The sequence below is a fragment of the Pseudorasbora parva genome, chromosome 25 (genome assembly GCF_024679245.1).
Source record: "Pseudorasbora parva isolate DD20220531a chromosome 25, ASM2467924v1, whole genome shotgun sequence".
NCBI classification, from domain to species: Eukaryota; Metazoa; Chordata; class Actinopteri; order Cypriniformes; family Gobionidae; genus Pseudorasbora; species Pseudorasbora parva.
Window position 1 is genome coordinate 1671569 of NC_090196.1, and position 27389 is coordinate 1698957.

General features: G+C 43.6%; 1 protein-coding gene across 1 annotated transcript in view; it reads right to left on the reverse strand.

Annotated features, from left to right (window-relative positions):
* The window catches only part of LOC137064350 (deleted in malignant brain tumors 1 protein-like), a 615344-nt gene that overhangs the window by 175039 nt on the left and 412916 nt on the right, over positions 1-27389 (reverse strand). The gene's annotated exons all lie outside the window — the stretch shown is intronic.

Genomic DNA, 27389 nt, shown 5'->3' on the forward strand with positions numbered 1-27389 from the left:
TGCCCTGCTCGCTTAATAAACAAACTCCAGCTGGTCCAAAACGCAGCAGCTAGAGTTCTTACTAGAACCAGGAAGTATGATCATATTAGTCCAGTTCTGTCAACACTGCACTGGCTCCCTATTAAACATCGCCGAATTTTAAAATGTTGCTTATTACTTACAAAGCACTAAATGGTTTAGCTCCAGTACTTAAGTGAGCTCTTAACACATTATACTCCATCACGTCTATTGCGGTCTCAAAACTCTGGCCAGTTGATCATACCTAGAATATCTAAATCAACTGCAGGCGGTCGATCATTTTCCTATTTAGCTCCTAAACTCTGGAATAGTCTTCCTAGCATTGTTCGGGAAGCAGACACACTCTGTCAGTTTAAATCTAGACTAAAAACACATCTCTTTACTATGGCATACACACAGAACATTTTTAACTTTCATTATTCAGATCAATTGACTGATTGTTAGGCTGCATTAACTAGGTCAGCTGGAACCGGGAACACTTCCCATAACACCTGATGTACTCGTTACATCATAAAAAGAGTGGCATCTACGCTAATGTTAGTCTCTCTGTTTATCCCGAGGTTTACTGCAGTCGGCCGGATCCAGGCCGTGTCCTGATCGGATGGTGGACCTGCCTGGACATGACCAGCTCATCTTGGAGTGTCTGCTGAGCCGTGTCAATTGGTGTCTCCTCTGAATTTGCCTCACTGGCACATCATCCTCAATAACCCCGTTTCCGGCGCAATAATTCCGATCTTTCATGTATTCATACTCTTGTGTAATCGACGCGCCATCCTAAATGAACCCATCTTTGGCGTGATACCCAAAATTTTGAATATTCCCATCTAATATGATTTCTGACCTGTAAGGTTGCCAGAATAATAATCTTACACGGTGTGTTAATAGGCCAGAGGAGAACTGGCACCCCGACTGAGTCTGGTTTCTCCCAAGGTTTATTTTTCTCCATCATGCCCTGATGGAGTTTTGGTTCCTTCCCACTGTCGCCTTTGGCTTGGCTTGCTCAGTTGGGGACACAAAAATTCAGTGGTGGAAAGAGTACTGAAAAAGCATACTCAAGTAGAAGTACTGTTACTTGTCAACTTTTTTTATTTAAGTGGAGTAAAATTTCACTTTAATTTCAATGGACATTATCTCTGTAAAAATAATGGTTTTCATTTTTTTTCTTTTTTTTTAAATGTTTTTCACCATTGATTATTTTTGCTTGCAATTAAAAAACAAACCTGATTTAAATATAAATCTGATGTTTTATAAAAGTTATTTGCTATATACAGCACAGGCCAAACGTTTGGACACATTACTATTTGTAATGTTTTTGAAAGAAGTTTCTTCTGCTCATCAAGCCTGCATTTATTTGATCAAAAATACAGAAAAAAATCTAATATTGTGATATATTATTACAAATTAAAATAATTTGTTTTCAATGTATTATACTTTAAATGATCATTTATTTCTGTGATGCAAAGCTGAATTTTCAGGATCGTTACTCCAATCTTCAGTGATCATGACCCTTCAAAAATCATTCTAATATGATGATTAATTTTCAAAGTTGGAAACAGTTCTTCTGCTTAATAATTTTTCATAACCTGTGATACTTTTTTATAATAACTTGATGAATAAAAAGTTAAAAAAAGAAGAAGAAGAAGAAGTAAATGTTTAAAAAATAGAAATCTTTTGTAACAGCAATATACACTACTGGTCAGTAATTTGGGATCAGTCATTTTTTCTTTTCTTTCTTTTTTTGAAATAAATCAATAATTGTATTCAGCAAGGATGTGTTAAATGGATAAAAATTGATAGTAAAGGAGATTATATTATTTGAAAATGTTTTTATTTTGAATAAATGCAGTTATTTTGAAACTTTTTTTCATCAAATATATTAGGCAGCAGAATTGTTTCCAACACTCGTAATAAATCAGAATATTAAAATTATTTCTGAAGGATCATGATCACTGAAGACTGGAGTAACGATCCTGAAAATTCAGCTTTGCATCACAGAAATAAATGATAATTTAAAGTATAAAACATTGAAAACCAAATATTATAAATTGTAATAATATATTCCAATATTAAAAAAAAAATCTGTATTTTTGATCAAATAAATGCAGGCTTGATGAGCAGAAGAAACTTCTTTCAAAAACATTGCAAATAGTAAGTAGTGTCCAAACTTTCGGCCTGTACTGTAAATGGCATACAATTTTAAATCGCCATGAGAACACGTTACATTAAAATATGCACTTCGGTAAGCTGACAGAAAGCAGGTTTTATGCGTTTACGTGGGACAAAGATCTAGCAGTGATGATCGGTTAATGCCGAATGCACTTTGAAGCCTGGCAAACAATCGATCTAAATGAAGGGTTTCCAGCAGATGGCACCGCGAGCTTGTGCAGTGCTAACAGAATAAAATCAGACTATTTATGCATGTATTAGAAAATGTAATATTTTGCGGTCCGTTTGTAGTAATTGTTTAAGGCAATTTGACGATTGCAGTCATTCTACAGTAGCCAGCACTACCCCCTTTCATAAAACGCGTGTGCTCTCACTCTAGGCTGGTCGCTATGGTTGATTTGACGGGAGTCATGCGCATGATGCATGGACACACAGGACTGATTATGTCTTAGCCAATCTCGTTTACAGGAAAATAAATAAACAATGTAGCAATGGCAGGTTTAGGGAAAATAGCGCAGTAAAATTACAGATACAGTGCTTAAAATGTACTTTTTTTTAGTTTTTAAACTACTTAAAAAAGTTCAATTCCTGAGAAAAACTACTCAATTACTGATTATTTGTAATTCGTTACTTTACACCACTGCTAAAATTATGATCCAAGTTATTCAACTTAATATACAAATTAAATGTATTAATTTGGTCATATTTAATTCTATAAACTATCCAAATCAAACTAGCCAATCTAATTGTGTTGCAATATTGTCCTGTTTAACACTGTGAAGCTGCTTTGAAACAATTGTCATTGTAAAAGCGCTATGTAAATAAAGATGATTGATTGATTGATATGATGAAGGACAGGCAAGTGTATCTACAGGGTGATGGTCATTTAATTAGAATATCATCAAAAAGTTTCTTTATTTCACTAATTCCATTCAACTGTGAAACTTGTATAGTATATTCATTCATTACACACAGACTGATATACTTCAAATGTTTATTTCTTTTCATTTTGATGACTATAACTGACAACTAAGCACAATTCCAAACTCAGTGACTGTGTCCCAATTTAGGGGCTGCATCCTTCAAAGGCCGCATTTGAAGGCTGATTGCTTCACCGCAGCGCGTCGAAGACTGTCCCAATTCGAAGGAGCCTTCAAATGCGGCCTGCCGTCAGTGTTGCCAAGTTCGCGGTTTTCACTCCAGATTGGCCAACTTTTAAGTTGTTGCCGCAGGTACAAATTATTTCCTCGGGTTGATTTCCACCCCTGTAAGTACGATTTTGGCGCTCCAACATCCCCAAATGCAAAAATCCAGTAAAGAATTTGGCTGCTCGATGGAGAAAATCGCATTGGGCTTTTCGTTTTGGGTTACTTTTATTGCAGACACCTGGCAACCCGATCTCCCCGGAACGCGAAGGATAGAACGGATTCTTCACAGCCTAGCCCTTCCCATGGCCGAGGACTACAAATATAAATGTAAGTATTGTGTTTTAATTTAGTGAAATAACCAACGAAACATGTTAAAAGCCTGGGGTCTTTATTTCTTAACGTGAACTTGACCCCTTCATTACCACTACCCCTTCAACAACCCATTCCTTAGGTGTTCTGATGTAATAATTTGTTTGTTTTATGGAGCAAGTGACGTTAGCAGACAGCTTTATTAAAATAAGGGCAGCAAATTAGTATTTATTTATTTACGAAATGCTCGGCCAGTGTGGATTGGAGGTAACTACCCATTTGTAGTATTTCCACTAGGTTCATGTGTATTATAGCTCCCCGTGGGACAGGCATTCTAACAACCCCTCTGTCCTCATTGCCTCCACCCCTGAGGACACACCAGGGCCAAGTTCAGCAGTGGATGACCAGGATGAGGAGGAGCTTGCACCAGTCAAGAGGAAGCGAGACAGGATGAGCTGATCAAGGTACTGAGGGAGGACAAGAAGTTTCAGCGAGAGTCAGAGGAGAGTGGGAGAGAATGGACAGATTGTTTTCTCTTCTTGAGAGACTGGTAGAGAACGTCTCGGTTATGTATGTAACCCTCGTTCCCTGAGGAGAACGGAGATGTAACATCAGTGACTGCCGAATGGGGGTTTCTCTTAGAAGCCTATTAACTTCGAGATCTAGAATACGCCCAATGGCAGTGCCAATGCCATGGGCATGCGATATTTGCATGTGTGATTCCGCCTATCCAGGTGGGTATATAAGGAAGTAGCTAGCATGATCGCATTATGTTTACCTGCTGAGGAGCCAAGCTGAACTCCCATTCCAGCAGTACAGCAGATGTGGCAGAGGGACGTTACGTCTCCGTTTCCTCCTCAGGGAACGAGGGTTACAAACGTAACCGAGACGTTCCCTTTCGTTCAGTCACTCAGAGTAATGTCAGTGACTGATGAATGGGGGTCCCAATTTAATCACGCCACTCAGCTGTCTTCCAGTGCCCTTTGTAAGCTCAAGTGCCCTGGCGTAAGACTTGTACGGCTGAAGGCCTCCACTTATCACAGGAGTTACCAAGGGACACTGGGAGGCATATTCCAGGTGGAGATATGCACCATAATGCCTACCCGTAGGGAGAACTTAGGAATACACCTATGACCCGCTAAGGGCTGCTTAAGTAAGATCACTGGGGTACCAGCCGCAGGTGGATTTTTAACCCCAGGATGCGGCAAGCTTGCCAAGGGAAAACACCCGCTCAGGGAGGCTTACGGTGGAAATACACATGTGGAGGGCGCCGAAGGGGGAACCATGCACATGGAGGCCCCTGGCCAGACACGAGTGTCTGGGCTAGATAGGGCAGACTTACTGGCGTCGGCGGCGTCAGTGCTGGAGGAGCTCAGGGGTTTTGGAGAAGCTCACCTGAGAATATATTGCACGAATATATCCAGAATATATCTAGTCGTTGCAGTGAAATGGCAAGCAAGCGAAGACACTTGAGCCTAATCCATTACCAGCCACGTGTAGAGGCGAGTACATAGTCGGATACAGGCTCCACTCGGAGATTGTAAAATCTGGCGAATGTGTTCCAGGAGATTTACATTACATTTACATTTAATCATTTAGCAGACGCTTTTATCCAAAGCGACTTACAAAAAAGGGGAGAGTAATAGAAGCAACGGAACAGACAAGGCCAAAAACCTGTAAGAGCTGTAAGAAATCTCAATTAATTAGCACAATACACAACAATTTTTTTTTTTTTTTTTTAAAGACAGACATCTACAACAAAAACTCACGTACGCAAAGTGCCGAACACTGGATTTTGATAGCTATGATAACAACCCATTAGGACTAAGGCTGTTGCCCCAGCTGTTGTCGTTAATGCAGATTCAGTGGCCCAATGGGTTGGTTTTGTATTCTAGCTAAACGCGCAGCAATAGCCATCTACAACAAAAACTCACGTACGCAATATACAGAACACTGGATTCTGATAGTTATGATAACTATGTAACATACCCGCCTGAAGGCACAAATCCGGATGAGAGACGTAGATATGATCCAGGATTGTGCGCTTTTGGTCGTTGCTGTGGTGATCAGTAAGTGCTATTCTGTATTGGTCAAGTGCAAATGGAAAAGATGTGTCTTAGGATGTTTTTTAAGAATGGCTACAGACTCGGCAGCACGAATTGAGATCGGCAGGTCATTCCACCAGGTGGGAACGGTCCAGGAAAATGTCCGTGAGAGCGATTTCATGCCTCTTTGGGATGGAACCACGAGGCGCCGCTCACTCGCAGAACGCAAGCTTCTGGAGGGTGTGTAAGTCTGAACAAGTGAATTTAGGTATAAGATCCTGGAGATCTTATATCCTGGAGATCTTGTCTCAGAGGAATCGAACAGTGAGGGGCTGTCGCAAGAAGTAGCAGTTCTGGGAACCAGGTCCGGCTGTGGCAATACAGGGCGACCAAAATGACCTGCTCCTTGTCCTCCCTGACCTTGCACAGGACCTTGCACAGAACCAGGCTCACTGGGGGGAACGCATACTTGCGAAGGCCCCGTGGCCAGCTGTGCACCCGTGCATCCATGCCGAGCATGCCCTCGGTCAGGGATTAATACAGGCTGCAATGGGACGAGTCGTGGGAAGCAAACAGATCTACATGTGTGTCCCTGAACTGATCCCAGATCAGCTGAACCGACTGGGGATGGAGTCTCCATTCCCCAGGGAGTGGCTGTCGGCTGCACGTTTCAGGATCCCCGGGATATGGACAGCACGAAGGGACCTCAGGCGCTTCTGACTCCATAAAACGAGAAGACGAGCTAGTTGGGACATGTGGTTGGAGCGTAGACCACCCTGCTGGTTGATGTACACTACAATAGCCATATTGTCCGAACTAATGAGCACATGTTGACCCTTCAGCAATGCTCGGAAGCAGTGTAGGGCGAATCGTATTGCTAGCAACTCGAGGCAATTGACAGGCAGGTGGCGCTGGGGTCCTGTTCAGGAGCCCGCGGCAGCATGTCCATTGCACATGGCACCCCAACCCATAATGGAAGCATCTGTTGACACAACAACATGACTGGAAACTCGGTCTACGGGTATACCGGCCCTTAGAAAGCTGAGGTTTGACCATTGGTTGAGTGTCTGTCTGCAGGCCCGAGTCACTGGTACCCGGAGCGTGCCAGACTGCCATGCCCATCTCGGGATCTATATCGCCCCTCGTGCATGTTGCACATCAACTTGGCCTGGTAGGCCTGTAGGGTTGCCATGGCATGCAAAGAAGTGTCGGCCTGCCCCGCAGCTCTGTAGGATTTTGCCACCATTGAAGATGAGAATCTACATATGGATCACCACAGAGGCGCTCTGGGGACACACTTGCATCGCCACAGAGTGCCCCACCGGGGGAATCCCAGTGTACCCTTTAGCCACCACCCCATCGAGGACGGAGAAGGCGGAAGAGGTTGCCAAACGGTCGCGAAAGGACAAACGGGCCCTCCACGAATGCGCAATCTCTTCATGCACCTCTGGGAAGAAAGGAATTGGGGGCACGGCAAGACGGTTGACCTGACATGGTGCACCCAAAAACCAATAATCCAGCCGCGAACGCTCAGGTGGGGGCAGAGGGTTCCACTCCAACTAGAGGATGGATAACCGACCCGAGCCCGACGGGTTCCGACGGTACCCGACGGGTCGGGCCGGGTTCGGACAGATATTTAGAAATGACGTTCGGGTTCGGGTCGGGCTCGGTCACGTCAGCGCGATAAGGCATTGAACCTTTTAAATTTAAAACTGCTTATTATGCAAGTAGCCAATGGGTCTGTTTAACTTGATGCAATGGTTTGTTTTTGTGATTAAAATACATGCATAATATTACCCTAACATCCGTTTTCCTGCATGCGGAAATTTGTTTATGTCGCCGTGACAACAACGCGCAACACGTGCGTCCGCATTGCCCATCCTTATCATTCCAGTAAGCGCAACTTCAGCGCTGCTGGCAGCAGGACAGCCTTGAAGCCATCCACAGTTGATGCAATTCTTTTTCTGCATAAAACCTAGATTAGCCTAAACTTTGATGGATAGATTATGTAAATAGATCCCATGTTGCAGTTTAGGAAACATACAGTTTGAGAAAATTGGTAAGATGACTTTCATTTCAATAAGCATTTCAATTGTGTTACGTTAATGTTTTGTTCTGTTAGCTTGGGCCATTTTTAGCAGACCTTTGTTCATTTAATTTCAGTTGGCTATTTGATTGGGCTCTGTGTAACGTTTGATGCCCCGTGTGCGCGCTGATGCGCTCGTCTCTAAACATTTCAGAATGCCTTCCTACAGCTGCTTAATAAAAGCGGGCTTTCCACACAAACAAACGTACGTGTCATTAGTATATGAGGGGAAAACATTGATTTTAACTGTCGGGCTCGGGTCGGGCTCGGACATAAATATTTGAATGCCTGTCGGGCTCGGGTCGGGTTCGGCTACTGCTCTGTCAGACGTGGGTCGGGCTCGGACAGAAAAATGCGGCCCGATCCGCACTCTAACTCCAACCCAAGTGCCGCGGCTGCCCGGGCAAGCATGTCTGTCAGCTCCGGGTCCAACTCGGGCAATGCTGGCACACCCGAGGGCGGCAGCACAGCCAAATCATCATCCTCGGAGGACTCTAGCCCACCTTAAGATGCCCACCTCTAGCCCACCTTAAGATGATTTTAGTGTATATAAAATATTAATATTTTTTAAACTATATCAAAATCTAATGTCCATGTCCATTTAATGAAACAGTCAGTTTTTCATTAAACTACGATATTTGCCTCTAAGATGAAGTTGAATAAAAATCTAAAGTACTTCACATTTAAACTCAAATACAGAGTAAAATGTATTTTGTTACAGTATTTGTAATGTTTAGCAAATGTGACAGCTGCTGTTGAAGAGCAGTAACATTTATACTGGACTTAATTTAACTGCCTAAGAACAAAACAACTAAAGATATTCACTTTGGACCATTTATGTGCATAATAAAGAGTAGGCTATAAACTATATAAAATCGCATGTTGGTAACATATTAGTCAACACTGGAATCTTTATTGCATTTTTATTTGTCACAGAGCTCTGTGTCCAAGCACATTAATAGAGAGGCGAAGGGAAGGAAAAGATGTCGTAGAAAAAAGTGTACAAGAAATAAGGGATAACCGCGCCCTGGAGAGGAATGTGAAACAAAATCCATTTAAAAATGTGGGGGAGATTCACAGAGAGTGGATCGGCGTATTTTCTTCTGTACAGTTTAGAGAGTGGATGAAGAGGATTCCTTGCTCCTGCTTCCTTCCCAGAATCATGTGTTGATTTATATATATATTTTTCCCCTGAGTAATTAGGCTCAGGATTTTGTGATGCACTTAATGGAAAGATAATTAAATGTGTTTAACATGTTTTGACTCTCTTTGATATTTGATTTGTGTTGTAATTAGCTTGTTTCTGGGGAATATTTTCATTATTATTCTTTTTGATATTTATAATTCTGTTGCTATTGTTACTTTTACGCAATTTTCTTACTCTTTATAACAGACAATTAAAAGTTAATATAGGTTCAAATGGTGGTTGTTGGACATCCTCATTCTCTCTGTGGTTTCTTTCTCTTTTTTGTAAAATGCACTTCTTCTATACTTTGTTACCAGGTCCTCAACCATAGATGGGAGGCTGTAACACTGTTCATCTGCCTCATTGTAATTATTGGTTTCCTCGCCACTTCCCTATCTATGAGACGTGGCAGGGGAGGACACGGCGAATCAAAATGGGAATGAAAGACAGGATTTAATTTAGAAACATGAAATGCAGGATGAATCCTCCTGTACTTGGGAGGCAGTTTGAGGTGGACTGTCACCGGACTAATGATCTTAGTGACAGTGAACGGACCAATAAATTTGGGAGCCAGTTTATTACTCACGGAATGCAGAGGAATGTTCTTAGATGAAAGCCACACCTTTTGACTCACGACGTAGACGGGAAGCTTAGACTGGTGGTGGTGCATCTTCCCACCTGGAGGAGAGTCTTGCGGGCTATGCTCCATGTGTGATGACACCTCTGGACAAAAATAGGCCTGTAGCCGACACTGGTAAAAAGTTATGTGTGTACTCAACCCAAGAAATTTGTTGAGTCCAGGAGGAAGGGTTCTTGGACACCAAACATCGCAACACTCTTTCGAGATCCTGATTGCCCCTCTTGGTTTGACCATTGCTCTGGGGATGGAAACCCGAGGACAGACGAACCGTCGCCCCCAGTAATTAAAACAATTATCACTAAAATTTGGATACGAATTTGGGTCCCCTGTTGAAAACCGTCCATCGCAAGGCCATGTAAACGAAAGACATGATCTATGACAGCCACCGCTGTATCTTTGGCAGAGGGTAATTTGGGCAAGAAAATAAAAAAAAAACATTTTCGAGAACCTGTCCACCAAGGTCAAAACGACCATCTTGCCCTGGGAGGGCGATTATAAAATCTAGAGTGATGTGTGACAAGGGGCTCGAAGGAACAGACAGAGGTTGGAGTAACCCATCTGGAGGGCAATTTGAAGCCTTAACCATGGCACAAACCGAACACGCCAAGATGAATTCCCGAATGTTGCAAGCCATACCAGGCCACTAGAAACACTTAACCAAAAACTGGGTTCTATTAACTCCTGGATGACAAGCTACATTTGGAACCATGGCCCCAACTTATAATATCGGACCTAACCCCCTCAGGCACAAATAACTGACTCGGTGGGCTGCCAGGCGGAGGCATTACCCCTTCTAAAGCTTTTTCGACCTTCAATTTAATCTCTCATGTGAATGTGGAGATGATGAGTCTCTCTGGAAAAATACATTTGGGAGTAGACAAGCGCTCGGAACGGTCAAAAATACAAGACAAACCATCGGGTTTGATGTTTTTAGAACCTGGTTGATACGAAAGAGAAAAATCAAAATGTAAAACGAAAAAAAGAGCCCACTGAGTCTGCCTAGATTTGAGTCTTTTAGCAGATCTGATGTATTCAAGATCCTTATGGTCGGTCCATACATTAAAACGAGCCCCCAAACCTTCTAACCAGTGACGGCATTTTTCCAAAGCAAGCTTGATTGCCAACAATTGATTTTTTTTCCATTTCTTTTATTTATATATTTAAACAGGGACAGTGTAAAATATACATTAAACCTTAGGACAGCCACCAGAGACCCCCCAAATACTCATAGAAATGGTGGGCTGCCTGGTTACCTGGCCAGGAGGTCCCGTGTTGCCTTTGATGGGAGCAGCTCATGGCATTGGGCGGACGAGCCCTACTTGCTGAAGAATGGAAGCAGCCTTAGTTAAGAACAACTGGTCGGGAAAGCTCTTGCTTTCTTGTCAGGGTGGATGGGCTGTGATCGCTGAAACCTTTTGATCAGTAGGGAGGTTTGTGAATTCTCTGGGGAGGGAGGGCTGTAAATCAGCTCAAGTAGCCTTTGATACTCCTGTCATCCAGGAGTTATATATACCGTATTTTCCGGACTATAAGTCACACTTTTTTTCATAGTTTGGCTGGTCCTGCGACTTATAGTCAGGTGCTACTTATATATCAAATTTAATTCATACTGACTGACAAGAATAAACATATAGCCGCGAGAGGGCTCTCTATGTTGCTCCTGTAGCCTACCCCAGAAAAAAATAACTGAAAACAGAAAAAAAAACCTCTTAACTGAAATATTAACTTAAAGACAACAACTTAGAAAGACTGAACGCAAACAAAATACCCCCATAACGAAAATCTTATTCGGCAATTTAAAAACTGCATGTAGTAAACTGCAGCGGAGAATGAGTCACACAGCGTTCGTTTTGCGCGGCTGAGCCTCTCCCGGCAGAGATTTCAAGCATCTGTGGACTCGTTCCTTTCAGTTCTGGGCTGGCCATCTTGCTTACAGTCTGCAAGTAGCTTTCTTTTTTTTTTTCTTCATTACAGTTAGTAACCTCTGCTTTTCACCAGTCCCCTAAAAGTTTTTCACTCACTTCAAACTTTCTTTCTTTCGCTCGGTTATGCAGTGAGCGGGCGCGAGTGCACGCGAGCGGGTGCTCGCATGCGCGTGCGGCTCCCGCTCTGCCCTAATGCGACTTATAGTCCAGTGCGACTTATATATGTTTTTTTCCTCTTCAGGGCGCATTTTTTGACTTATGCGACTTATACTCCGGAGCGACTTATAGTCTGGAAAATACGGTATAGATATGTATATATATATATATATATATATATATATATATATAATTATAATAAAAAATATTTTTCTTCACGTATAAAAATATTATGTGAATGGAATATAAGGACTTATAACTACAATTAAATTGAAGGCACAAGTGTGGTCATGCTTTATTTAAAATCTGAGGCTGTTATGTCCAAAACTATGAATTTTATAAAACATTTTCTAAGACCATGTCTGGATTGTTTTTTTTTTTATCAAATAAGTTTGTTGGCCTGAAGACACGTTTGCAGTACTTTGTCTAATGTCTGGCGAGGAGAACAGCTCAATTAATGGTACAATGTGCTCACTCGATGACCGTTTCAGACTTTTGAATGTCTGAGGCGTAATCCTCATTATCCTTTTGTTATGAATCTTTTGTTGTTTTTTTAACAGCCATTATTCAACCATTATAACATGTATGCCTGCCTAAATTACCCATCAACAGCACTGTATTTCATTTAGTACTCCACATTAGCTTGTCTTTCTAAAAATAAAAATAAAAACTAAACTAAAAGCACATTATGTGAATTATTGTAACATAAATAGACAAAGCTCTGCTCCAACAGGTGTATCAGAGCTTCAGTAAGCATCAAGCTACATAACACAAATTAACCCTTTAGGCACCAGAGGTTTTTCCTAAAACATTCAATTTTGACATCTTACTTTCAAAAGGCTATATCTTAAAAGTGATAAAAGATAGAAACTTTCTGTAAATTAGAGAAATATTAAGGATAACCCAAAGTTTATGTTTTATGTAGTACATTTTCCCATATAATTGGCATATTATGACATCATAAGGTGGTGGCAATCTTGGATTATAGAATTTTCATGAAAAGCCACATGTTTAAATGATAAAATGCAGCATTTCTTTCCCCCCAAAATGTCTCTCACCTTCTGAGTGCTATATTGCACAATACTGAATGTTCAGGTAAATAGAAAATAGTAAAAAAAAAAACTGTGTAAATCATTACTAATAAATGGTGGAAACAAACCGAAGGTATGTAGCGGTTTGCCTTTTGCTGTAGAGATTTATGCTGTCTTACAACTGTGCGCAACAAATTATAAAAATCATGGCAAAAAATGAAACACTGTCATTTGTAATGGCCAAAACCTCTGTTTTTGCGTACATCACATTATTGTGCAGTGGCCCCTTTAAGAGACTGATCACTTGACTTATGACGTGCACTACGTGTTGGTGACATAGAATAGCGGTATCTTCAGTGTGATGTGCCACGGTAGATGATACATCTTGCTCTACCTTCTTGTGATAATATTTGATTACTTTTAATTGTGACGCTATGAAAGAGTGAATTCCTCATGTATAAGGCAGCGCGTGTCTGTGCACCTACCATTAAACGTGTGAAATACGGACTTTTTCGCCTTCATGCTCTTTATTTTCATGATTCAACGAGAGTTATCTGGGTCAAAGCGTTACACATTGATCATAAGAATTCACTTGGCTTTATAATGCACGCTATTCATTGACTGCACGCTGCTCTAAACTTAAACATTCTTAAGCATTGTAGTGTGCAGGCTGTAGAAAGCTCAGAATCTGAAACCTGAAGCTCACGTTTATTTAATGAAATCATGGCCTTTGAGGTTTGCAGAATCATGATATATACTTTTTCTCTGCCCAGGATATAAGATGGCTTGAAACAGTATAGCTAACTGTAAGGTATTGACGTTATATTTAAAAATGGGTTCTCTAAAATACATTTTACAGTTTGGTCTGGATTTCTGACTTTCGAGAAGAGCATGACATGACTTATACGTAATGAAGCCGTTAAATTTAAAAGAAGAAACTGTTCAAATATGAAAAAAAAAAATACAAACACACTTCAATTTTGTAAGGTAATCATTTAACTATCAGTCTGTGTTGTTACACTGTTTTCATTACAATGGTGAAGTGTATATTTCGCTCTTAGCTGCTGTGACGAAGAGACTGAGGCGTTCGGATCCATCCGCAGTAATTTATTGACACTGGTGAGTCAGCAGAGGAATGTAGACAAACAGTACAAACAGCATCAAAATAAGGGCAATCCAAGAAACGAGAGTCAAACAGACATAGTTCAGAGGCAGGCGGCTATGGTCCTCGGAAGCAAGGACCTGGCCGACGGCGGGGTCTACCACGGGGTCTTAGAGCTGGTCAGTCGGGGTGGTCTCGGTGAAAAGCAGCAGTCAATGTGGGATCCAGGATATCCTGAGACCTGACCCAGGAGCATTCCTCAGGGCCTTACCCCTCCCAGTCAATAAGATATTGCAACCCCCCGCCGTGACGCCTGGAGTTCAGGATCTCTTGCACCCGGAAAGCCTCTGGCCCGTTCTCCTCAATGGGGGGAGTCTGCACAGGAACGACCCCCTCCCAGCTCCTCTCTCTTGGGGGCAACCGCAGGTCTGAAAAGGGACACATGAAATGTGGGTAATGAGCAGGGAGTTCCAAACGAAAAGAAACAGGAGTTATCTGATGAAGGATCTTAAATGGTCTGACGAAACGAGGAGAAAGCTTCTTGCTCGGGAGCTTGAGCCGAAGATCTCGTGCAGAAAGCCACACCCATTGACCGGGTCGATACCGAGGACCCTCACGTCTCCTCCAATCTGCCTGATGCTGAAAATGGCTTATGGCGCACTACAAGTGAAAGTGAGCAGCATCCCAGGAAAGCCATGCATCTACTGCTGGGAGGTCGGATGGCTCCCCAGCCCACGGGAAGAGGGGAGGCTGGAACCCTAAAACACATTGAAAACGGGTTAGACCAGTGGCAGGTTTTAACAGAGAATTCTAGGCATACTCAGCCCAGGCTCGGAAACAACTCCAGTCCTGCTGATTCTGATGGCAGTAAGTCCTCAGAAATTGAATCAAATCCTGATTGAGACGTTCAACCTGCCCGTTGACCTGAGAATGGTAACTACACGTTAAACTGACGTTGATATTGAGTTTGCCGCACAACTCTCTCCGAACACGGGAGGTAAACTGAGGACCGCAGTCTGAGACAATGTCCTCGGGCAGACCAAAGAGCCTGAACCGACACATCCACTTCAATGATGAACTCCCTCTCAGGATCCGGGTGACGGAGAATGGGAGCAGAAGTGAATCTCTCCTTGAGCTGAGCAAAAGCTGCGGTGCAATCCGCTTTCCACTTAAAATATTTTTCCCCTCCTTAAAGCAGAGATGTGAGAGGCACTATAATTACACTGAAATTGCGGATAAATCTGCAGTAAAAATTGGCAAAGCCCAAAAAGCATTGCAGCTCTTTAACAGAGGTGGGTTGGGGCCAATTCACCACGGCTTTGACCTTGCTGTCATCCATCAGGACTCCGTCCGCACTGATGATGTAGCCCAGGAAGAAGATACGTGTCTGGTGAAACTCACATTTGGAGAGCTTAGCATAGAGCTGGTTCTCAATCAGGCGCGTGAGGACCGCCCGGACACCCTGGACATGCTCCTCGAGGGAATCAGAAAAAAATCACAATATCATCAATAATAACTCTCTGCTGTAACATGTCCCGGACAACCTCATTTACAAAAGCTTGAAAAACTGACGGACTATTGGAAAGGCCGAATGGCATTATCCGATATTTGTAGTGCCCAGATGTATTAGAGAACGCAGTTTTCCACTCATCACCCCTACGTATGCGAATCAGGTTGTATGCGTTCCTTAAGTTCAGCCTGGTGAAGTAGCGAGCAGTGCGGAGCATCTCCAGGGCTGCAGGAACTAACGGGAGAGGATAGCGATACATCACCGTCACTTCATTCAGGCCAAGATAATCAATACACGGCCAAAGACCCCCATTCTTCTTTTTGACAAAAAAGAATCCGGCAGAGGCCGGAGATGTAGAGGTAGTGATGAAACCTTTAGCCAGCTTTTCGTGGCCCTCATGGTCTCTGTTTCAGGTTGTGACAACGGGTAAACCCTTCCGCGTGGAGGCACCGCTCCAGGCAAAAGCTCATTACCACAGTCACCAGGGGGGAATTTTATGGTTTCAGAATGCTGCATCCCGACGCTGAGTGTGAGGGGTTGTGTGGTGTATTGTACCTCTCCTGACCCCAGAGGGCCTCCATCGAGCTCTTCCACGGTTACACTAGAGTCACGTGCGAGGAGAGAAACATGATGAGTTTTTGCGAATACAAGATCGATGAAGTTTAAGTTTCCAGCGGCACCAGAATCACTGTTTTTTGCTTATTTATCATTTGAGTCATTTGTACCGAGTTCATAATATCATTGTTTTGTTTTTTTCTTTCTTACTTCACCAAGCCAATTTATATTCAAATTACCCATTAATAGAGTTTCTTTTGTTTCATATTTTTTAAGTATTTCAGCAAAATCTAAATAGAATTAATTTATTGAATTTGGTAGTCGATAAAAACAATGAATGATATTTATGCTGAAATAGTTATAGTAACACCAAACACACTCCAAATTTTGCACTGGAATAAAATTGCTCGCCCACTGTCCAGCACATTAGAGTAGATTATATACTGGCTCCTCGGGTGGGTCTAGGGGAGCAATGAGCATTTTTGACACACCGTCAATTAAGGTTGAGCATTCATGAGCAGGTACCCAGCTCCCAAGCATTTGCATAATAGTAAGAACCATCAGGTAAAATAAATCTGTTAACACACTTAAGGCCCGGGCAGTCACGGCAGTTCGTATATCAGGCAGCTTCCCAGAAGTTTTTAGGATAGACGAAAAAACAGCATCTGCCAAGCTGCTGTTGCCTGTTGCTGCCATTTTGCTGCCATCTTTCCAACATCTATGCCCTCCATTTTAAAGGAGTGGTTGTTCAATATGTCCAGCCTGACTATCATTGCACTGATAATATTTTTCTCTGTAATCTCCTACAAAACTCAGTTGCTGGAGGGCCGCAGACCTGCAGAGTTTTGACCTACATTCCTTGTTACCAATGTCCTAATTGCGTTTGTCTGATGATAAATTATGGGAAAAAACACACATGGCTGCATCTTATCTTCCGAGGAAGAGCACTGGGAAAGAACTGCACCTACCCCCACCTCTGACGTGTCCACCTCCACCACGAACTGACGTGATGGATCAGGGGCAACAAGAATGGGAACCAAAACGAAGCAGCTCTTTAGTTTGGAAAATGTAGCCTCGGCTACACCAGACCACCTAAATGTCGTTCTGGGGGAAGTCAATGCTGTCAGAGGTGTGGCTAGTTGAATTTAAAAATTAAAACCTCGGTAAAAATTGGCAAACCCCAGAAACCTCTGCAGAGCCTTGCGGGAATCTGGACTTCCACCACAGCCTTAACCTTGTCGGGATCCATGCGAATTCCCTCGGATGACAGGATGTACCCCAGGAACGGAACTGACTGTGCATGAAACGTGCATTTCTCTGCCTTGACAAAAAGCCCATTCGCTCGCAAACTTTGGAGCACTAATCTGACGTGCTGAACATGTTCCTGTAGAGAAGAAGAAAATATTTGTCATCCAGGTAGACATAAAGGATCTGTTCTACCATGTCTCTCAGCACATCATTGACTGGTGCTTGAAAGGCGGAAAAGGAGTTAGACAGCACGAAAGGCATGACCAAGTATTCAAAAAGGCACCCTTGGGGTATAAAACAACGTCTTCCATGCATCCCCCTTTCTTATGCATACAAAATGATAAGCATTACGCATTACTGTAACCTCTCGAAGGCTGAAGACATCAACTACAATTGTGATGTTGTTCAGCCCCCGGTAATCAATGCAAGGTTGCAGAGACGCATCCTTCTTACACACAAAAAAGAACCCACCCCGCTGGAGAAGAGGAAGTGTGGATGAACTCGGAAGCTAGCGAATCAGAAATATATTGAGAACATGGAGAACATGGCCTACCTTGCTGGATTAGAAAGTTAATATAACTTGCTTAGGCGGAGACGTACCTGGCATAAGATCTATAGCACAGTCATAGGGACGATAAGGAGGAAGATAAGCAGCCTGGGACTTACTGAACACTTCCTTCATGTCGAAGTAATTCTATGGCACATTAGACAAATCCCCGATCTCCTCCTAAAACACAGATCTAGACACAGATGAACAAGCAGACACAAGACGTACTGATTTCTCTAGATGGAAACGGAACCCTGTCCCTAGTCAACCCTGGGGTTGTGCTTGATCAACCAGGGGTGCCCGAGAATGATGGGGCTGAGCGGAAGCTCTATGATGCTCTCTCTCCTCCCGGGAAAGCCAAGCTCTACCCATCTGTGTGGGCTCGGGATCGCTGGGTGGGCTGATCGTGTCTCCCGCTAAGAACTCAAGTGACTCGGGTTGCCTTCTAGCACGGGAGCACTGTTCCAGCCTCGAGTTGACCCGTAAAGCAAGTTCAATTAATCCATTCAAGTCTGTGGGAAGATCCAATGTATAAATCTCCTGTTGGACACAGTCAGCCAGCCCATGCATGAATCTGTCCCACTGAGCCTCCTCGTTCCAGTGACACTCGCCGGCCAGTGTGTGAAAATTTAATCATGTAGTCCGAGATTGGCTGCTTGCCTTGATAGAGATCATAAATTTGGCAGGCCGCCAACATCCGTCTCATATCCTCCTGAAGTGCCTGAAACAAGGAACAGCAAGGATCGTCATTCTCCCACACCGCCGTCTCCCAACATCACTTTGGATCTTTCTGCGGAGAATGTGACAGGTTGCAGTGAGAAGAATAGCGAGAATCTAGTCAAGAAAGGTTGACACAGGCTCTACCGCATATCTCTCCGGGGTTAGTATCTGGGGATCGTGTTGGCTGTTAGCGTTGATAGGGTTGAGAGGGATGGTTGATGGGGGTGGGCGGAGTGGGTGATCTCAGCTGTTGAATCTGGGTAGCGATCTCGGACACCTGCGTCACCAACTCCTGAACAGCCTTGAAACAAGCAAGAACCCAACTTATCTCCTCTGGACTGTAACCCTCCCAGTCCACCAAGTACTAAAATCCGTGTTCATAAACCATGACACAAACACAATCTCACACAGTGTGAGATATTCTCTGCGACCAGGTATAAAAAGGTTGACATATTCTTATAGGATGACATGGCCCTTAATTGGCTTAAACTTAATTGTTTGTCTGCCACCAAGTGGGATGGACTAAACCACTGCAGCCCTGTGAAGACACACATTAAAAGAGAAATAGAGAGGTGTGTATCAAAACGAAATGAAGCATTTTAAATATACTTCTGTCAAAGCCAAGTTTGTATTAAAAGGATTTATTCAAAGTAAGTGCATCTTTTTTAATCACTTGCTAACCATTTTATAAAGAGACAAAATACTTACAGCTCATTATGGTTGCCATTATTTTCCAGGCTGTTGCTGATACAGATCTGAACACCATATATCCTCTCTGGACAACAATCTCCATGATTAGTGATGGGTAACCCTGTAGACTTCCAGCAAGTCAACTCTCCACCAAGGGTTCATGTCTGCATTAGTTGAACTGCATGAAAAACCATGTTTGAAATTTGAATTCCTGTTGCCATCGACAGCATTTTGAGCTCCTGATTGAGGGTATGTGGACGACTGGACAGCTGTGGCTCCAAGAGCAAGATTCCCTGTTTAACATAAAATAGTAAACAATAACTTTCTTTTTACTTTAATGTGTATAAACCCATTATACTGGGCAAAAAAAAAAAATATGACTGTCATCAATAGCTGTACACTCTCGGTCACCAAGGCGGGTATCTTTTCAAAAGGTACACTTTTGTAACTAAATGGTGCATATTGGTACCTTTAAGGTACATATTACTACCTAAAAAGAGAAATATACGTTTTGAAAAAAAATTATTATAATAATATAAATAAAAATAATTAATTTATTTTGAAAAAAAAAATATTAATGAGTTTATAACAATAATAATAACAAATAACAATATTGTTATTTTTCTTACAAACACTTATCGTTTAACTTCAGAAGACATTGATTCATCCACTGGGATCGTATGGATTACTGTAGTTATTGCTGTATGTGCTGTTTGATGCCTTAACTCTTAGAAACCCAAATGAGTTTTAATTAGCAGAGATTATTTATTTATCTGTGTTCATCTGAGAAAATAAAGTCGCATACATCTCGGATTGCATGAGGGTAAAAGACGAGTAAACGGTGAGGATATTTCTGCGCGCACTGTATTTTCAGTGTAACAGTTACAGAATACTAGCTAGAGACATGTGGGATCCTTCTTAAGATTCAAAAAAGTTTTTATTTTTCATTTTTTAAATAAAGGTTTCCGAGTGATATCAGATTGTATTTGTGTTTTTATTGTACTTAGCCTGTAATTACATGAAACAAGAGGGGAACAAGAGCCACTTTAATTTACAGCCCGCACATCCATACTTACCCCGTAACTACACAGATAATTACCCCTTAATTAAAGAATACTTACAGTATAATTACCCCTTAATTAAAAATACTTACAGTATAATTACCCTTTAATTAAAAAATACTTACAGTATAATTACCCTTTAATTAAAAAATACTTACAGTATAAATAATTTGTAAATTTTCCTGATAGTTACCCCTTTATTCCCCCAATATTACATATTGTTCCCATATACTTACTTTATAGTTACACTATAATTACAGAAAGTTATGCTGTAAATTCACTTTAATTATACAGTACTTACCGGGCCGTAATCTTAAGCGTTACCAATTACCCCTTTTCTGTTTTGAACAAATGTACAAAAGTGACGTTCACAAATGTGATTGGTTTAGAGTTTTGTGCTTTGCTTAGTTTTGGAAATGTATCACTAATGAATGTGATAGCAAATTATTTTAAGAACTGTTTTCAATAAATTACATTTCTTTCATTTCAAGTATAATTTTACCCTGTTGTAGAAAGTGCATAAACATTCATCACTCTCTCACCTGGATTCATCAATATATCAGAAGACTTCACAGATCTGCAGTTCTCTGCTTTTAAAGAAAATCATGTTTTTATATAATAAATAAATGGAATTAATAATATTTGTCATAGACAATTGCTATATTTAATCATCCAATATATTATTCATATGAGTAATTGTGGAAACATTTCAAGCCTGTGATTTAAATATAGGTAGACTATTTGCCGTCTGGAAGCAGTTATCATATGGAAACAAGCCTCAACCCCTGTGATGTGTAGCAGCAGCAGCGCGAGACCTCAGCGAGATGATCAGGCAGACCATAGATTCTCAAATATATTAATGAAGAATAGTCATATTTATACACAAGATAAAGCAGAATCATCCTGCTGTCCAGTCTATCCAATCATAGAACTCAAAGGTCAACCCCTACCATTTATGGCATATGAAGAAATGTAGAAAACAGGAGGAAGACTCAAATATAGAGGAAATGATTTATTAAATAAACTGAACTACAAGACAAAAAACCCACAGGGGGAGAAATCAAACATAATAAAAACACACTGGGGGTCAGGAACGAGGAGCAGAGCAGTCAAAGACATCGGGACGCGACACCAACAGGAACAAAAGACAACGGACCAGCACAGGACAGAAAACACAGTGAGATTAAATAGGGGACACTGCAAAAAACAAAAAAAAACAAAAAACCTTTTCTTACTTAGTATTTTTGTCTTGTTTTAAGTCCAAACATCTAAAAATTCTTAAAACAAGAAGTATTTACTAGACGGAGTATAAAAGTAACGGCAAAAGTAAATGCCTTGTTTTAGGAAAAAAATACTCAAAATGAAGAGAGTTTTTGCTTAAAATAAGCAAAATAATCTGCCAGTGGGTAGTAAAATTGGGTAGTAAAAAGTAAAATAATCTTAAAACAGACTTCATACAGGATGAGCAGACCAATCGGCAGCTGACTAGAAGCAGTGCATGCCGTTTAGAAATGTTGACCGACTTGAGGCAGTATTGCAGAGACTGTGACATATTACAACCAAGTACCGTGAGAGCGATTCGAGAGCAGCCGGCTAATGCAGCCGGTGCAGATCATAGATATCCATAATAAAGGCTAGATGTCTTACGGCGGAGTCACCATCATCATCACCGGCGGCCATCTTGTCACAGGCAAGCTTTCTGTCGGGCTCTGTGGAACCTGATGTAAGGTGAGTGATCCTTACGAACATAAATACTCTTATCTCGCTGAAATCTTGACGGATTTACAAATGGTTTGGTTTCTTACAAACGTTATTAACATGGCTACAAATCTGGATGCTTTAACACGTTGAAATTTCAGCTTTTCATTTCGATAAACGACTTAATCGTGCAGCTCGTGTATCACGGCTAACTTACGTGCACTTTATCAAGGCTGAGACCACAATCGAGCTGTTCAATTATATAGGTTTATTGACACCAATAACGATTTTATGACAACCAATCTTTTGTCTAATTAAAATAAACTTAGTTTGCATGTTTTTTTTTTGTTTTAATTAAAAAAAAAAAATATATATATATATATATATATATATATATATATATATTTTATTATAATAGTGATATTCTTATTATATATATATATATATATATATATATATATATATATATATATATATATATATATATATATATATATATATATATGTATATATATATTAGCTATAGCTAGCCCTGGAAAAAAAATTCAGAGCTATATATGTGTGTGTGTGTATATATATATATATAATACATTTCTCATGTTGCCTTTCGGTACACAGTTTTAGTAGCCTATATATTGATTTAACATAAATACCTTTTTTATTGCACCTATCTGTTCTGTTCAATGTTACTTTCATATTGAAGTCCATGGTTATAATTATTCATAATTATGTAGTGTCATAACTACATCTCTGACGCTTATAACAAATGAAACAGTTTGAAAATCGGTTGAAAATTGAGCAAGTTATGGTTATTAAAAAGTACATGCACCATTAAAGCACTGTTATGAGTGAGCGAGCTGCCTGTGACAAGATGGCCGCCAGTTGCGGACGGCGACCTCCATTGGCCAACTCCATTGGTCTCCATTGGCACGAGACATATAGCCTTTATTATGGATATCTATGGTGCAGATTCTCAAGAGCGGCTGCACGATATGCTCTGATGACGACACAGTTGATCCACGATTGGCTCTGATGATGCCACAGCTGATCCACGATTGGCTCTGATGATGCCACAGCTTATCCACGATTGGCTCTGATCGTGGACACAGCCGATCCACGATTGGCCAGATTCACCGCACAACAGCGTTCACGTGTTTCGTGTTTATTCTGAAACCTTCTGCTCAACTAATGCTCACAAATCATTTATTTATACCAGTAAAACCTCTTTTCATGTAGTTGCGATTTTATATTGTCATGTTTTAAAACTCAAAACCGTAGACCCCACTTCATTGATAGTGTATGTTTATATGTTTGTGTGTGAGTGTATACGTGTCCAAAGACAAGTTCTTCTTTTGTCTAGGTGTGTGTAGCAAGTTCGATATAGTAAGGAAGGAAGAGGACACAGGGGTCGGCTGGACTGTTGATGCGTATCTTTATTTTCTCTTTCTCAATGTCAACAACCCACTTCTTCGTGTGTTCTCAGTCAAACTCATAAGCAACAATAACTTCCGGTTCGCGGCACTTCCGGCTTCCGGGTAAACTCAGTCTCTGTGTTCTCGCACCAACAGTCCGACTCTCTTTTCCTGGTCTCCGGTTCCGCTGGTGTTTTATCCCGTCTCCGCGCTCATTACTGGAACAAGAGACAGGTGTTATTGATCTGCGTCCAACCCACTCACTTACCGCTCGTCCCGCGGCCCTCTCTCCCGCTGCAGACCTCGCTGAACCACGCCCCCCTTGCCACATACCCCCACCGCCCGACTCAGGCCGGGGAGCCGTCCGGCCTGCAGCCCCCCCCCCCCCCCCCCCCCCCATTTCTGGAGAGGAAATCGGCCACAGCCATCTGAGCACCCGGCCTTTGGACCACCTTGAACTTAAACGGCTGAAGAGCCAGATACCAACGGGTGATCCGCGCGTTGGTATCCTTCATGCGGTGGAGCCATTGGAGAGGAGCGTGGTCCGAACAGAGAGTGAACTCCCGCCCCAGGAGGTAATAGCGGAGAGTGAGAACGGCCCATCTGATGGCCAAACACTCCTTTTCTATGGTGCTGTACTTAGCTTCCCTCTTGGAGAGCTTACGGCTAATGTACAGCACCGGCCGCTCTCCCCCCTCCACCTCCTGGGCCAGGACTGCGCCCAGCCCCCTGTCCGACGCGTCAGTCTGCAACAAGAAAGGGAGAGAAAAGTCAGGGGAGTGTAAGAGCGGCCCGCCACATAGAGCAGCTTTTACTTGGGTAAAAGCCTGTTGACACGGCTCCGTCCACTGGACCGTATCTGGTAGCCCCTTTCTAGTAAGATCAGTCAAAGGGCTGGTGAGGTCCGAATAATTTGGTATAAACCGTCTATAATATCCCGCCAGCCCCAAGAACTGTCTTACCTCCTTTTTGGTCTTGGGCCTCGGACAGGTTGCAATTGCGGCAGTCTTATCAATTTGGGGACGCACCTGCCCATGACCCAAGTGGAAGCCCAGATACCTTACTTCCACCCGCCCAATCGCACACTTCTTCGGATTGGCCGTGAGCCCCGCTCTCCTCAGCGACCTCAGGACCGCCCTCACATGCTGCATATGCCGCTGCCAATCGTGACTATAAATCACTATGTCATCCAGGTACGCAGCAGCATATGCAGCATGGGGACGCAAAATCCTATCCATGAGTCGCTGGAAGGTTGCGGGCGCCCCGAACAAGCCGAAAGGAAGCGTGACAAATTGGTGTAATCCAAACGGCGTGGTGAAAGCTGTTTTTTCTTTGGACAATGGAGACAAGGGGATCTGCCAATAGCCCTTTGTTAAGTCCAGTGTCGAATAAAATCGAGCCGTACCTAACCGATCAAGCAACTCGTCAACCCGCGGCATTGGATACGCGTCGAACTTCGACACAGCGTTCACCTTGCGGTAGTCCACACAGAACCTGACCGAGCCGTCTGTTTTGGGGACCAAAACTATCGGGCTCGCCCAGTCACTGTTGGACTCCTCGATTACTCCCATGTCGAGCATTGCGCCTAATTCGTCCTGAACTACTTTTTTCTTGTGCTCAGGCAAGCGATACGGCCGGCTGCGAACTACCACGCCCGGCTCGGTCTCGATATGGTGCTGAATCAAGTCGGTACGTCCCGGTAGGGGCGAGAACACGTCAGCGAATTCCGCCTGCAATTTCGCTAAGTCAGCGAGTTGTAACGGTGAGAGGTGATCTCCCCCAGGGGCCAACGCGACTGATTGTGCTTTAATGCTCGCCTCTGGCCCGAGATCATCCTCTCCCCCGATCACCGTTGCCAACAACACCGATTCCACCTCATTCCATTTTTTTAGCAGATTGAGGTGGTATATTTGACGTGCCCCGTTCCTATCGGATCGTATCACTTCATAATCGAGCTCTCCTATCTGCCGTGCGACCTCAAACGGCCCCTGCCACTTTGACATTAATTTTGAGCTCGACGTTGGGAGTAGAACGAGCACTTTCTCTCCCGGTGTGAATTTGCGTAGTTTAGTACCCCTGTTATATGACCGGCTCTGGCGGTCCTGGGCTTGCAACAAATTCTCCCTAGATAGCCGCCCCAATGTGTGGAGTTTTGTTCGCAAGTCCATGACGTACTGAATTTCGTTTTTGCCCAACGAAGGCCCCTCCTCCCAAGTTTCTCGTAGGACGTCCAGCACCCCCCGTGGCTGTCGACCGTAGAGAAGCTCGAAGGGGGAAAACCCCGTGGAGGCTTGCGGGACCTCGCGCACAGCAAATAAGAGGGGTTCTAACCACCGATCCCAATTTTTGGCGTCTTCCTGTACGAATTTACGGATCATGGATTTAAGAGTGCGATTAAACCGTTCGACCAAGCCGTCTGTTTGTGGGTGATAGACGCTGGTTCGAATGGATTTAATGCCCAATAATCCGTACAATTCGCTTAACGTGCGTGACATAAACGCCGTGCCTTGATCAGTGAGGATTTCTTTCGGAATCCCCACCCGGGAGATTAAACGAAACAGTGCGTCCGCAACACTCTTCGCCGAGATGTTGCGGAGAGCCACTGCTTCCGGATATCGTGTTGCGTAGTCCACGATAACTAGCGCAAAACGATGCCCGCGTGCGGATCGCTCTAATGGCCCGATGAGGTCCATCGCAATTCTCTCGAAGGGGACCTGCATTAATGGTAGGGGGCGCAATGGCGCTTTTGGGGCGGCCAGTGGGTTCACCAACTGACATTCAGGACAAGACGCGCACCACCTGCGCACATTGTCATGAATGCCTGGCCAAAAAAATCGGGTCATTAAACGATTCAGCGTGGCCGCCTGTCCCAGGTGGCCCGCCATCGGGTTAGAGTGAGCCGCCTGGAAAAGCATTTCCCGGCGGCTCTTTGGTACTAACAACTGGGTTGTATCTAGCTTTGTCTGAGTGTCTTGGGTCACTCGATACAACCGATCCTTAATTATGGCAAAATAAGGATACGTGACGGGCAATGCGGGTTGGAGGGACTGACCGTCGATAGTGCGGACCTGTTGGAAAGCATGTTTTAGAGTCTCATCTTGGGACTGCTCCAGAGGGAAGTCATCGCGGTCCGAGAGAATCAGTCTCTCAACCCCGCTCGGTTCCCCTGAAGCTGTTCCCAAGGGTCCCGTATCAGTCTCGCCAACCTGCACTCGCACCGCCCCGTTCCTAGCCTTGTTTCCCCAAGCGGCATCCGCGCATAACGACCCCAATAACGCCGAAAAGGCGGGCCAATTCGTCCCCAGAATTAGCGGATGCCGGAGGTGGGGACTAACCGCCACCTCAACATTATGCTTTTTCCCCCTAAACTGTATCGTGACTGGGACAACCGGATATTCCACCACATCCCCGTGCACACACCGCACCTTAACCATGCGGCTTGTATCCAATGCCCCAGGCTGCATCAGGCTTTGATGGATCGAGGTTTGGTTACATCCTGAATCCACCAAGGCCTGATATGTACCCCCCTTGATACTTACAGGAATTTGGTACTCTCCTGCTTGATCGGGGGTGGTCCGCTGGACGTCCGGGATCCGGATCATTGTCCCGATGTCCATCCTCGGACATCGGTCCACAAAATGATCCGGATCACCGCACTGCCAGCAGGCCAGCCCAGGCTTACCCGCCACCCCTGCGGCGGGGAGTGGGTTGGAGGATGAGCGCGGAGAGGGGGCGGAACCAGAGCCATTGTCACCACCAGCCCCCAGTGGCCCCGCCCCCCTGGGCAGGACCCGCGAACTCCCAGACGGTCCAAGGCCCATCCCACCCCGGCCTCTGGGGGGGACGCGAGGAGGGCCTGGAGGGCGGGACCTGGGGAGAGGGACAGGTCGAGAGAGAAAGAGAGAGGGGGGAGAGAGAGAGAGAGAAGTTAGTGGGGGTTTGCCGACCCCCGGGCACGCCACCAGGTGGTCCTCCGCCAGGTGGATGGCCGTCTCCAGCGACGTGGGCCGGTGGCACTGGACCCACTCGGCGGTCTTCCGGGGAAGCCGAGTGATGAACTGCTCCAGCACCACCAGATCGACAACATGGTCCACGTCGCTGCCGCCGGCCAGCAGCCATCTGCGGCACTCGTCCCG